Source organism: Lipotes vexillifer, unplaced genomic scaffold (genome assembly GCF_000442215.2).
Source record: "Lipotes vexillifer unplaced genomic scaffold, Lipotes_vexillifer_v1.1 scaffold1094, whole genome shotgun sequence".
Taxonomy (NCBI): Eukaryota; Metazoa; Chordata; class Mammalia; order Artiodactyla; family Lipotidae; genus Lipotes; species Lipotes vexillifer.
The window spans coordinates 2,764,363-2,776,756 of record NW_006792775.1 but is presented as its reverse complement, the minus strand read 5'-3'; positions in this window follow the sequence as shown (position 1 = coordinate 2,776,756).

The following is a 12,394-nucleotide window of genomic DNA, read 5'->3' as shown; positions in this document are numbered from 1 at the left end:
GTGGAATTTGCTGTTAAGAGATGAAGCCACGTGAATGGAAAGAAAATAAATTGACATATTAGGTTCTCTGGAAGTTTACTGTGTGTTTGTTTCTATGATCCAAATATGCTATTCATGGAAGCAACCAAGGGAAAAATGTCAAATAGAATTTGACACAATCTATACATAAAAGAGCCATGTGCAAATTGACATGTGAGAGGCAGGTTCCCAAGATGATAGGAGTGTTTTGTTTAATTAATTAAGCAATTTTATTTTTGGCTGCATTGGGTCTTTGCTGCTGCATACGTGCTTTCTCTAGTTGGGGCCAATGGGGGCTGCTCTTTGTTTCGGTGCGTGGGCTTCTCATTGCAGTGGCTTCTCTTGTTGCGGAGCACAGGCTCTAGGCGCCTGTAGCTGTGGCTCGTGGGCTCTAGAGCACAGGCTCAGCTGCTGTGGAGCACGGGCTTAGTTGCTCCGCGGCGTGTGGGATCTTCCCGGACTAGGGCTCGAACCCGTGTCCCCTGCATTGGCAGGCGGATTCTTAACCACTGCGCCCCCAGGGAAGTCCCGATAGGAGTGTTTTCTTGTTATTGTTGTTGTTTTAAAGTGTAACATCTCTCCTGGTTTGAAAGAGTCAAGTCATTGAAACTGGCTAATTTATCTGTGGAATGTGACCCATTCTGGGGTCAGGGGAGGCCCCAGGCTCCCAGGAGGCAGTTTCACCATCCAGGATGTAGAAGGTAAGACCCGTGGAATAAGGTTCAGCTGGGGGAAGGTCCTGGTTGGGGTCTTCACTGGCTCCTGTTGTGTGGGGGGAGTCTTTGGTCCTTTACATCAGGCCTTTCAGTCTCCTCTTCTCAGCACTTTTCTAGATGATCCATAATTTCCTGCTGGCCTCTGGGTCCCCAGGAATCCCACCGACCTGTTCTGCCTTCTCCTGGAAACACATGGGTAGGGAGCAAAGAGATCGAAGATGGAGAACTTGGAGTCAGAGCTGTGGCCACTTTGAAACAGGATGGCAGGTTTTTGAAACGTTAAACACATCCCCTCCGTATGACCAGCCACTCTACCCGGGATACTTACCCAGAAGAAACAAAGGCACATGTCCACACAAAGGCATGTGCATGAATGTGTACCACAGCTCAATTCGTAAAAGCCAAAAGCTGGAAGCCACCCAGACATCCATCAATCGGTGAACAGCTGAGAAAAGTGTGGTACCGAGCGGTCTCCACGCCTCGGGGACAACTCAGGAATGCAGGGGGAGTGAGATGTGGATACAGGCAGCGACCTGGGTCAGTTTCAAAATAATGATGCTCCGGGAAGTCCAGATTCCAAAAAAAAATCCATCCTGTACAATTCCACTTATACAAAATTCTAGAAAATACTAGAAAAATCTATAGTGGCAGAAAACAGACAGGCAGTTGCCTGGGGTGGGGGTTACATGGAAAGGAGGGAACTTTGGTGGGTGGTGGCCATGTTCACCACCTTGATTGTGGTGCTGGTTCCATGGGCATACACCACACACTCAAGTGGTTCTCAAGTGGGGATGCTTTGGCCCCTTGTGTGACACTGTCTGGAGACACTTCTGCTGTCACACCTGGTGGGTTTGCTACTGGTATCTCGCACTCAGAGGCCTCCAGGGATGCTGCTAAACATCCTATAATGCATAGGACAGACCCTCCTCCCCCATAATAAAGAATTTCCCAGCCAAAATGCCAGTAGTATCTAGGCTAAAAACCTTGGTGTGTAGATATGTCAAAACTTACTAAACTGTACACTTGAAATCGGGTCGGTCTATTGTACATCAAGTCTACATCAATAAAGTTGTAAAATAATGAAATCCCAGCCCTGCCACTTGCTAGCTGTGTGATGTTGGGTATTTCACTTCACCTCTCTGTGCCTGTTTCTGCTCTGATAATAACCTTCATTTCCCAGCTTTGTTTAGCAGGAAATGAGATCCTGAGACCTGAGCTGTTCCATGTCTCAGAGCTGACTTCAGCCATCAGGTGAAGAACTTGATAAATCATCCAGGGAAACAACATTTTCACTGCACACCTGTCCCTACAGAAACCAGCAGACCAAGTAAAAATGACCTCAGAGTGTTTAGGTAATGGTCCCAGGCCCGTGGGGCAGGGGAGAAGCTCTGGACAGAGACTGGCAGTCCCTTCATCTGTAGGTAACAAGGACCTTGAAGTGACCTTGAGGTCTGACTTTCAGTCTGACTCTCAACAGGAAATATGACTCTGATATGATTTAAGGTACAAATACATAAATTTATGTGTTGGTCAAGACTGTCGTTCACTGGGCTTCAGCCACAAAAACACTCAAGAAAATTGAAGGCCTGAGCAGAGCCCACCTGTCCCAGGCTGCCCTCGAGTCTGGGCTCTGTGCCTGACGGCGCCGGTTCAGGATTACTCACCACGCACATTACTGCAGTTTAGGTCGAGACCCAGGAATCATGGCGTTACCCCAGCTGGGCCCTCCCTTTCCTCGATTCATCTGCACCTTGAAGAAGGTAAATAGGAGGGGGCTTAGGAATCAGGAACCGGGAGGCCTCAATCAGCTCTTTGTTCGCTGGGGAGGCTGAGCGAGACTGACGGAGATGCTGGCGGCCAAACACCACACCTTTGTCCCTGTGCAGTCCCAGGGCCTTTCGGAATCCAGTGCGGGTGGGGGGCGGGGGTTTACTTTCCCCCCTGTGACAATCCATGGCACCTTCAGGCACCCTTCTGTCCCAGAGAGCGCTGAGAGCTGTGTGTCTTCTGGAGACCAGGCAGCTGCTGGTCACCCCATGCAGTCACCTTTCTCTATGAGATGCAGCTGCATCTCAGAGCATCTTTAAGAAGGCAGCCGGGGTGGCAGAGTGGACCCCGGGGAACTCCAGGATCCCCTGCCCCCAGCACTGTGGTCCTCTGGGAACAGGGAGGCCATTTCCAGTCCATGAGGGTCATAAGAGAATCTCTCCCTCCTGACCATGCCCTGTACCTACCGTGGAGTCTTCTGCCTGCAGAATGGGTCCTGAGCACCACGGAATAGGGGCAGGTGGTGGCCTGGCACCACCTCCGGGTCCCCCTGATGCTCGTGGCCCTGCAGGCCTCCCTCTCTGCTCCAGGGGAACCAGAAACTCCCTGGAGGATCCCATCTTTGCTGGAGTGTTTCCTCTGCTGAGAATGCTGCCCCCACTGCTCCTGGGCAATTCCCATCCCGTGGGGTCCTTGGGGCTCTTCTGGAGCAGTGTCCCCTCCAGGCAGCCTGCCTTGACATTCCAAGGCTGGGTGACACCCCTGGGGGGCCACGCATCCCCCATTCCTCCCACCTTCTCTGGAAGGGGTCCCTCCCCCAGTTAGACTGATAGAGGAGCCAGGTCACTTCTGAGCCCTCACTGCTGGGTTTGGTGCCTGACACAGAGAAGTCCCCAACACTGTGTTGAATACGCATGCTCAGTGAGGGTCAAATGAGACTGGCTTGCTTTCTCTCTTTCTTTCTCTCTTTCTTTCTCTCTTTCAATCGAAGTCTAGTTGATTTACAATGTTGTGTTTACAGCAAAGTGATTCAGGTATACATATATATATTCTTTTTCAGATTCTTTTCCATTATAGGTTATTAAAAGATACGGAACATAGTTCCCTGTGCTATACAGTAGGTCCTTACTGGTTATCCATTTTATATGCAGTAGTGTGTACCTGTTAATCCCAAACTCCTAATGTATCCCTCCCCCTGAAAATGGCTTTCTTAAGGGATTTTATGACCTCAAATATCCAGCAGAAAGAGGGGGCAGCTGAGGGACGGTCAGCTCTTGCGGGGAGGGGAAAGGTCAGCTTCTCAGGGCCCCTCTCACCGCCAGTGTCGCCAGGCTCCTTGTGGACGGGTGCCGGCTGCCTGGAGCAAAACAGGCTTGGCTGGTCGGGTGGGTTGTGTGGGGTAAGAATCAGGAAGGAGGACGTTGTTCTTCATAATCCAGCCTGTTTACTGCAAACAATAAAACAGGGCAGGATTGTTCGGAGATGCCGGACAGCCTCCGTGAGAAAGACCCCACCGGACAGAGAGGCCTGCTCAGGAATGCGCGGAGCCTGGGAAACCCAGAGGGGAGTGGGAGCCGGGCGTGAGGGCGCAGGGATGCGGCCGGGCTGCCGTGTGCCCGAGCGCCTGGCACTGGCTCAAGAGTCAGCTGGACACATTTCTTCCCAGCTCTGCGGGCCATGACATCAATTTTATGTGTCCACTTGGCTGGGCCACAGGGGGCCTGGTTAGTTGGTCAAATGTGACTCTGTCTGGGAGGGTGTTTCTGGACGAGATTAACATCTGAATCAATAGACTGAGGCCAGCAGATGGGCCTCCCCAAAGTGGGTGGGCCACATCCTATCAGTTGACTTGAACAAAAGGTTGAGGAAGGGAGGCATTCCTTCTCTCTTCCTGACTGTCTCTGAGCTGGGACACTGGTCTCCTGCCTTTGAACTCGGACTTGGACAGACTCGGACTGGAAGTTGCACCGTTGGTTCTCTGGGGTTTGGACTGCTCAGCAGCCGTAATCACATGAGCCAATTCCTTATAATTAATACCTTTATGTGTATATATATATATATATATATCCATTGTGCTGGTTCTGTTTCTCTGGAGAGACACCGTCGTACCTGAAATTGCCCACGGTGGGGTGTTTATACCATGGGAATCGGCAAGCGCTACACATCAGCCCCTCCCCAGACCATGCCCCCCAGCAGCATGCCGCAGCCCAGGGGGCATCGCTGCCAAGCAAGGCCATGGGGTCCTCTCTGGGCTCCACCTGTGACCACTGACGGAGCTGACCTGGACCTCAGCCTTCACCTGGAGCCACAGCTGGGAGACGTCACTTCTTCTGAGGCAGAGGTGCCCCTCTCGTCCACGTCCACCCCCGTTTTCATCTCTCTGCTCTGTCCGTGGAGGCTACTTTTCTGGTCCCCACTGCACAGTGAGCCTCTAATCACATGATCACATCTTACTCTTCCCTCTGACCCCAAGGTCAAGGACAGAGGGGGACACAAGGAAAGGGTTTGGGGCACGACTGCGAGATGGGGTAGGTCTGCCAGGACAGAACACTCGCATCTTCCATAGACGTGAAATGCAAACCCAGGCCGCCCCCTCGCTTCGGGAGGAATACTGCCGAGTCCTCTCCTCAGGCAGGGGCCCATCAGTTCCTAGGTTGCCGGGGGCGTAGAACTCATCTCAGTTGGTTTAAGGGGAAAGAAAAGAATAATTTACTGAGTCATGACTCTGGGAAATTCAGATAATCGGGACGGCCGGGTCCAGGGCTTCAGGTCACGCCTTCCCATGCTTGCTTTGCTCGGCTCTGATGAGCTCCAATGTCAGGGATGCCTCTGCCCGTGGGTGCGGATGGCTGCCAGCAGAGACTGGATGAGTGTCAAACCTTTGCTGCCCCCTGCGCCATCCGTCCCCACTGGAGGGTCACACCCCCAGCCCATTAGGCTGGGCCGTGATGCACTTCGGTCGAGGAAATGTGAGTGGAGGTGACCTGTACCATTTCCCAGCAGAAGCTTCTGGGCCTCCTTTGAGTTTGCTGTCACCACTTCCTCCTTGCCAGGAGATCTGTATGTCCCAAGACCAGCACACAGGCTGCTCATCAGCTTCAGACCTAAAATGAGGAAGCCATGGAACAGAGCTCCAGCCGCTAGGCACCGGACACCGATGTGCGTGAGAAACTCACCTTTGTCATTGGGATCATTAGTCACTATCTCAGTCTGCTCAGGGCAGCCATAACTAAATACCACAGACCAGCTTAAAAGAAACTTATTAAGTTCCAGAGACTGGGAAGTCCCAAATCAAGGTGCTGGCTGATTTGGTTTACGGTGGGGACTTACTTCCTGGTATGCAAATGGCCACCCACTCGCTGTGTCCTCATTTGCGGAGAGACACACACCTCTCTCTTCCTCTGCTCCTAAGGCCACCAATCCTATTGGGTCTGGGTCCACCCTTTTGACCTCATTCAACTTTAATTACCTCCTTATAAGCTATGCCTCCAAACACAGGTACATTGGGCATTAGGGCCTCCACAGACGAATTTGGGGGGCACACAATTCAGCCTATAGCAGTTACACAGCATAACAAGGTATGCTAGCTGATACAATCCCCTTGGCGGCCCCAGCGGAGGGACCACCTGGTGCGCGCGTGGGATGCATGTGCCACCGCAGAGAACACGGAGTCTTGTTACCAGTGAGCGGGTGGTTCAGATTGATGCTGTTGTGCCCTGGATCCCACTCTCCTTTGCACTTCTTTCACTCGGTCCTCTTTTTGTTGTCGGTATTTTTTTTTTAATGTGGTAAAATATGCATAACACAAAATTTACCGTCGTAACCATTTCTTAAGCGTACAGTTCAGTGGCATTAAGCGCACTCACACTGTTGTACAACCATCACCACCATCCATCTCCCAAACTTCTTAATCACCCCAAACTGACACTCTGTCCCCATTAAACAACTCACTCCCCACCGCCCTCCCCCAACCCCTGGCACCCACCATCTTACTTTCTGTCTCTATGGATTTGACTCCTCTAGGGACCTCCTGTGAGTAAAATCAGACAGTATTTTGTCCTTTTGTCGCTGGCTTATTTCACTGAGCATCATGTCCTCCAGGTTCATCCATGTTGTAGCCTGTGTCAGAATCTCCTTCCTTTTTAAGTCTGAATAATACTCTATCGTATGGATGGACCACATTTTGTTTATCCATCATCTGTCGATGGAGACTTCAGCTGCTTCCAGCTCCTATAGCTCTTGTGAATAATGCTGCCGTGAACATGGGTGTACAAATACCTCTCCAAGACTTTGCTTTCAATTCTTTTATGTTTATACCTGCAGGTGGAATGGCTGGATCCTATGGTAATTCTATTTTTAATTGTTGGAGGACCCGCCGTATTGTTCTCCATAGTGGCTGCACCAATTTCCATTCCCACCAATAGTGCACAAGTTTCCAATTTCTCCACATCCTGGCCAGCTCTTGTCATTTCCTGTCTTTTTGATAGCAGCTGTCCTAACAGGTGTGAGGGGAACTCACGGTTATCATGAGCCGTCTCCACGTTGCTGTGCGTGCACCTAATCCGTGGGGAGAGATGCCAGCCCAGTTCCATCTGTCGTTTCATGATGTTTTACTAACCCAGAGCTGACCGGTGAGCTTGGCACACGGCTTTCGGGATGCAGCCGAGGAAGATGCTCGGGCTGGGCGTGCAGCGTGATGATGCTGCCATCGGTGGCTTCTGTGCCCCACGTACTGTCCAGGTAGAGCTGAAAACCCGAGACCTGCCAGACTCTTTAAACACTCACTCAGTGGTCAGTCCACCTGCTCCTTCAGCTGTTGACAAGTAAGACGGTGCAGTCACTTGGCAGGCTGGCTGGTCACCGTCACAGTGCTCAGAGCCCAGCTCTCGACACTGGGGGATACAACGCCGGACTTTTAAAGGCTGGATCTGAAAGCAACTGGATCATGGGATTCAAAAAATGCCCAGTTTAAATTGTCAGCACAGTTAAAAAGAATGAAATAATGCCATTTGCAGCAACGTGGATGGGTCTGGAAATTTATCATACTAAGAGAAGTAAGTCAGACAGAGAAAGACAAATATCATATGATATCGTTTATGCGGAATCTAAAAAAAATGAGACAAATGAACTTATTACAAAACAGAAACAGACTCACAGATTTAGAGAACGAACTCCTGGTTACCACGGTGGGTGGGGGGAAGGGTGGGGAGTGGCAGGGTAGATTGGGAGTTTAGGTCTGGCATGTACACGCTGCTAACCTAGTGGCAGGGCAGGAATAAAGACGTAGACACGGGCTTCCCTGGTGGCGCAGTGGTTGGGAGTCCGCCTGACGATGCAGGAGACACGAGTTTGTGCCCCGGTCCGGGAAGATCCCACATGCCGCAGAGCGGCTGGGCCCGTGCGCCATGGCCGCTGAGCCTGCGCGTCCGGAGCCTGTGCTCCGCAACGGGAGAGGCCACAACAGTGAGAGGCCCGCGTACCGCAAAAAAAAAAAAAGACATAGACACAGAGAATGGGCCTGAGGACACGGGGAGGGAGGGGGAAGCTGGGGCGAAGTGAGAGTGACACCGACATATACACACTACAGAATGGAAAATAGCTGCTAGTGGGAAGCTGCTGCATAGCACAGGGAGATCAGCTCGGTGCTTTGTGATGACCTAGAGGGGTGGGATAGGGAGGGGGTAGGGAGGCTCAAGAGAGAGGGGATATGGGGATATATGTATGCATATGGCTGATTCACTTTGTTGTACAACAGGAACTAACACAGTATTGTGAAGCAATTATGCTCCAATAAAGATCTATTAAAAATTTTTTAAAAATAAAATAGATAACCAACACGGACCTACTGTACAGCGCAGGGAGCTCTGCTCAATACTCTGTAACAACCTAAATGGGGAAAGAATTTGAAAAAGAATAGATACATGTATTTGTATCACTGAATCACTTTGTTGTACACCTGAAACTAACACAACATTGTTAATCAGCTCTACTCCAACACAAAATAAAATTTTTATAAATAAATAAATTGTTGGCCCAATGCTGAAAGGCAAAAAAATCAGTGCTCAGTGCCAGGAAAGGAATCCCTGAAAACCTCGACAGGTGCTGGAAGGGATGATGAAAGGTGGAAGTTTGGGGCAGTCGCTCCTTGAAAACTGTCCCATGGGCCCCCCCTTCAGTTAAGCAGGTGATGCCTGCACAAGACCAGGGGACACCGTCCATATCCACTGAGGTCCCTGGAGTGGGAAACGGCAGACCCACCCACCCCTGAGACTGTGTTAAGCCAAGGCCCAGGGCTCTGGCCTGGCCCTTTCAGGCACAGAGACCGACAACCTCCATCTGGGAGAAGCAGATGGCAAGGCGGGGGCAACACCCCTACCTGGAGAGGGGAAGCCAGTGATCCACCAGGAAACGGTACCCCTCCTCCGAGTCTGCAGCCTCTTCCCACATCTCCAAAGTAAGCTTGCTAGCAGGTAGGTTTTTAGCACAAGCACGTCTCCAATATGGCATGAGATACGCTTACACTGAAAACTTATTTGTTGCTTACCTGAAATTCAAATTTGACCTTGCACCCTGTATTTTAAAACATTTTATGTATAAGTCATCTTTGTTTTCCTAAGGAGTTTTAGGTTCATGGCAAAAATGGACAGAAGGCCCTGAGAGTTCCCATATCTCACATACCCTCTGTCCCCTGAACACACACACAACCTCCCCCATGATCAACATTCCCCACCCAGGTGGCACATTTGTCACAACCCCTGAAGCTACAGTAGCACGGCATCAGCACCCAAGTCCCCAGGGCTCGTGTGGTGTTGCACATTCCATAGGTTTGGACAGATGTATAATGATGTGCATCCACCTGGATTAGGGTGGACCCTCAATTCAATGACCGGTGTCCTTATGAGAGAAGAGAGGAGACCCAGAGGAGAAAGTGATGCGAAGGTGGAGGCAGAGACGGGAGGGACGCAGCCCACAAGCCAAGGAACACTGGCTGTCACGAGAATCTGCGAGAGGGGCCTGGAATGGATGCGCTCTCAGAGCCTCCACAAGGAAGCAGCCGTGCCCACACCTTGACTTCAGACTTCCGGCCTCCAGACTGTGAGAGAATCCATTCCTGCTGTTTCAAGCCACTCAGTTTATGGTCATTTGTCACGGCGGCTACAGGACCCTAAAACTGGAAATGAGCATGTAAAGTGTGGGTGCAGCAGGGCCCCTCCAGACAAGCCAGCCAGGACGTGACAAACCCAAAACCATTTCTGGAGGGTAGACCAAGGAGTGAAAGATGTGAGTGCTTCATCTCAACAGTGAAACTAGGAAACAAGGAGGGCAAAGTGGCCACATGGCACAGATAAAGATGTGAAAAATATTACATTTCACAATTTTGCCTGTTCTCCCACCCAGATTCGATGATCGTTGAAGATCTTTCTTTTTTCTACCCAAAGAGAACAGGTTGCATAAGCTCAGGTTTCTAGGGGCCAGAGAAAGAGAGAACAACAGCATTTCAAACTCTCCCTGATCAGCCAAGCAAGCGGTCCCGGCTTTCCAAACGGCATCAGCAAAGCCCTAGGGACCATGGATGTCTGCTCACCCCGGAGGGAGGGAGGGAGGGAGGGGGGCTGGGCCTTTCAGTTGATCTGGTGGGTGGGACGTGGGAGGAAGACACAGCCCCTGCAGGAAAATGAAAGACAGAGGTGCTAACGGTGCAATTTCAATGAAGTTTCTAGAGAAGATGCAGGCAGGAGGTGCGAGCAAAGATTTACAATTTATCTGCAGAATTTATCTGCTTTTTTCCTGGAAAAAAGCCTCCTTGGAAATTGCTTTTTCTTAAGGAACATAAAGAATATTTCTAAGGACATGTTAAGCCTCTGCCTTTCAGAATGACTCCATTTGCCAAGGTGAGGACCTTGCCCCACCTCTGCCAGTCAGCATCTGATGGTGTCCCCACGGTAGGGAGGGAGGGACTCTGAAATCATAGGGCCGCAGTGGTATCTGGGGACACTGGGTGGCTGAAGGTTCCCCAGGCCCTGGATGCCGGGGTTTGGGCTGCTGTTTCCTCCACCTGCGGGGTCCTCCTGCATTGCTCCAGCAGCTGGAGGATGCAACATTATCGCTACCGTGAGAAATGTACACAACTGGGAAATTTCCAGGGCAACCTCCACAGAGGAGGGCAGTGCTGGTCTGGGTGTGTTAGGTGTCAAGAGGTGCCAGGACGAACAACCCTCTCCAAATAGCTCTCCTTTCCCCCGCGGGTCCTGAAACCCACTCATCCGGGGAGCCTGGCAGGATGAATTGCTTCCTCCGTGGTTCGCCCTAAACATGCAGTTTGTTACCCCGTTACAATGCTTAGCATGCTTAGCACACTGCAGGGTCCAGTCAAGAGACAAAAAACATGCAGTCGTTTTAGCAGAATTTATTATATTAGAAGGTGGAAGGATGCCCCCTGGGGCGGGAAGTTGTTTAGACCTGGTTGATGGAGGCCCCGTGAGGACTCTAAGGCTGCAGGAAGCAGCCAGTCCAACAGGAGAAGGTGGAATTGGGGAAGAGCCACCCGTAAAAGCTCAGACTCCGTCCTCCGAGGAGGAAACACTTGCTGGTCCAGCGGGTGTCTCAGAGCGGGTACAGAGTCACAGGTTCTGCCACAGTTAGGAAGTCTGCAGACTCTACCAACTGTGCAATGGGAAGGAACTGCCGTCGCCAGAGGGAAAAAGTGTTGCTGGGAGATGCTCCCAGAAGCAGAAAGTACCTGCAGCCCCACAGCCTCCCTGGAGCGCCCCCTATGGGCACAGCCGCACGGGGAGTGGCTGCCCCAGCACCAGCTTCGCAAAGTGCTGGGAGCCCACAGGTTTATAACTGAATGGTCCTCTCCTTTGTCTATTCAGCCTCTATACACATCCATAACATTCCTACCAAAAAAAAAAAAAAACAAAAACACAGAAACAAAAAAACTTGGTGTTTCTGCTTACGAAGCTTCGTACAGGTTAACATCCTTCATGCCCATGAAGATTTTCTTACCTTCTCCCCAAAATGAGGAATTGCCAGAGCCCACCCATCACTGCGTCCTGGGAGGTGATCACACGACATCTCTGGGCTACACCACATATTTCTCAAATCCAGTCATAGTAGGTCCTAGTTCCCTATGGCCACTGTAACAAATGACCACGAAGTTACGTGGCTTCAAACATCACGCATTTACATCTTGCCGTTCTGGAGCTGACAGGTGTCTCATTGGGCTCAAATCAACAGGACTGCATTCTTTCTGGAGGCTCCAGGGGAAAATTTATTTCCTCGTCTTTTCCAGCTTCTAGAGGTGGCCCCATTTCTCGGCTTATGGGCCCTTCCTCCACCTTTAAAGCCAGAAATGTTATATCTTTCTCTCATTCTTTTTTTCTGAATCCCCAATCCTGTCCAGAGTCTCATTCAGCAAGATGTTCGGTAAATCCAAGGCAACGAATTCTTGTAAATGCAGCTGCGCACAAGTCTGTCGTTCCCAGGAGGTCGGTCATAAGCATTCAGAGAACGAGTGTTCTGTCTACATCCCCTAAAGGGCAGAGTCCTGATTAAATCCAAGCAGGATAAGATCTATGCGCCCCAAATCAGCATATTGAAGTTTAAGGCATGTTTTCCAATGGATTGTCTTTGATATAAGGCAGCCAGAATATTAACACCCCTTTTTGTTGAGCAACGATCCAGAATTCATACCCTAATATTAGTTCATAAATTCTCTATCAAAAGCTAGAATGGGGGCTTCTCTGGTGGCGCAGTGGTTGAGAGTCCGCCTGCCGATGCAGGGGACACGGGTTCGTGCCCCGGTCCAGGAAGATCCCACGTGCCGCGGAGCACCTGGGCCCGTGAGCCATGGCCGCTGAGCCTGCGCGTCCAGAGCCTGTGCTCCGCAA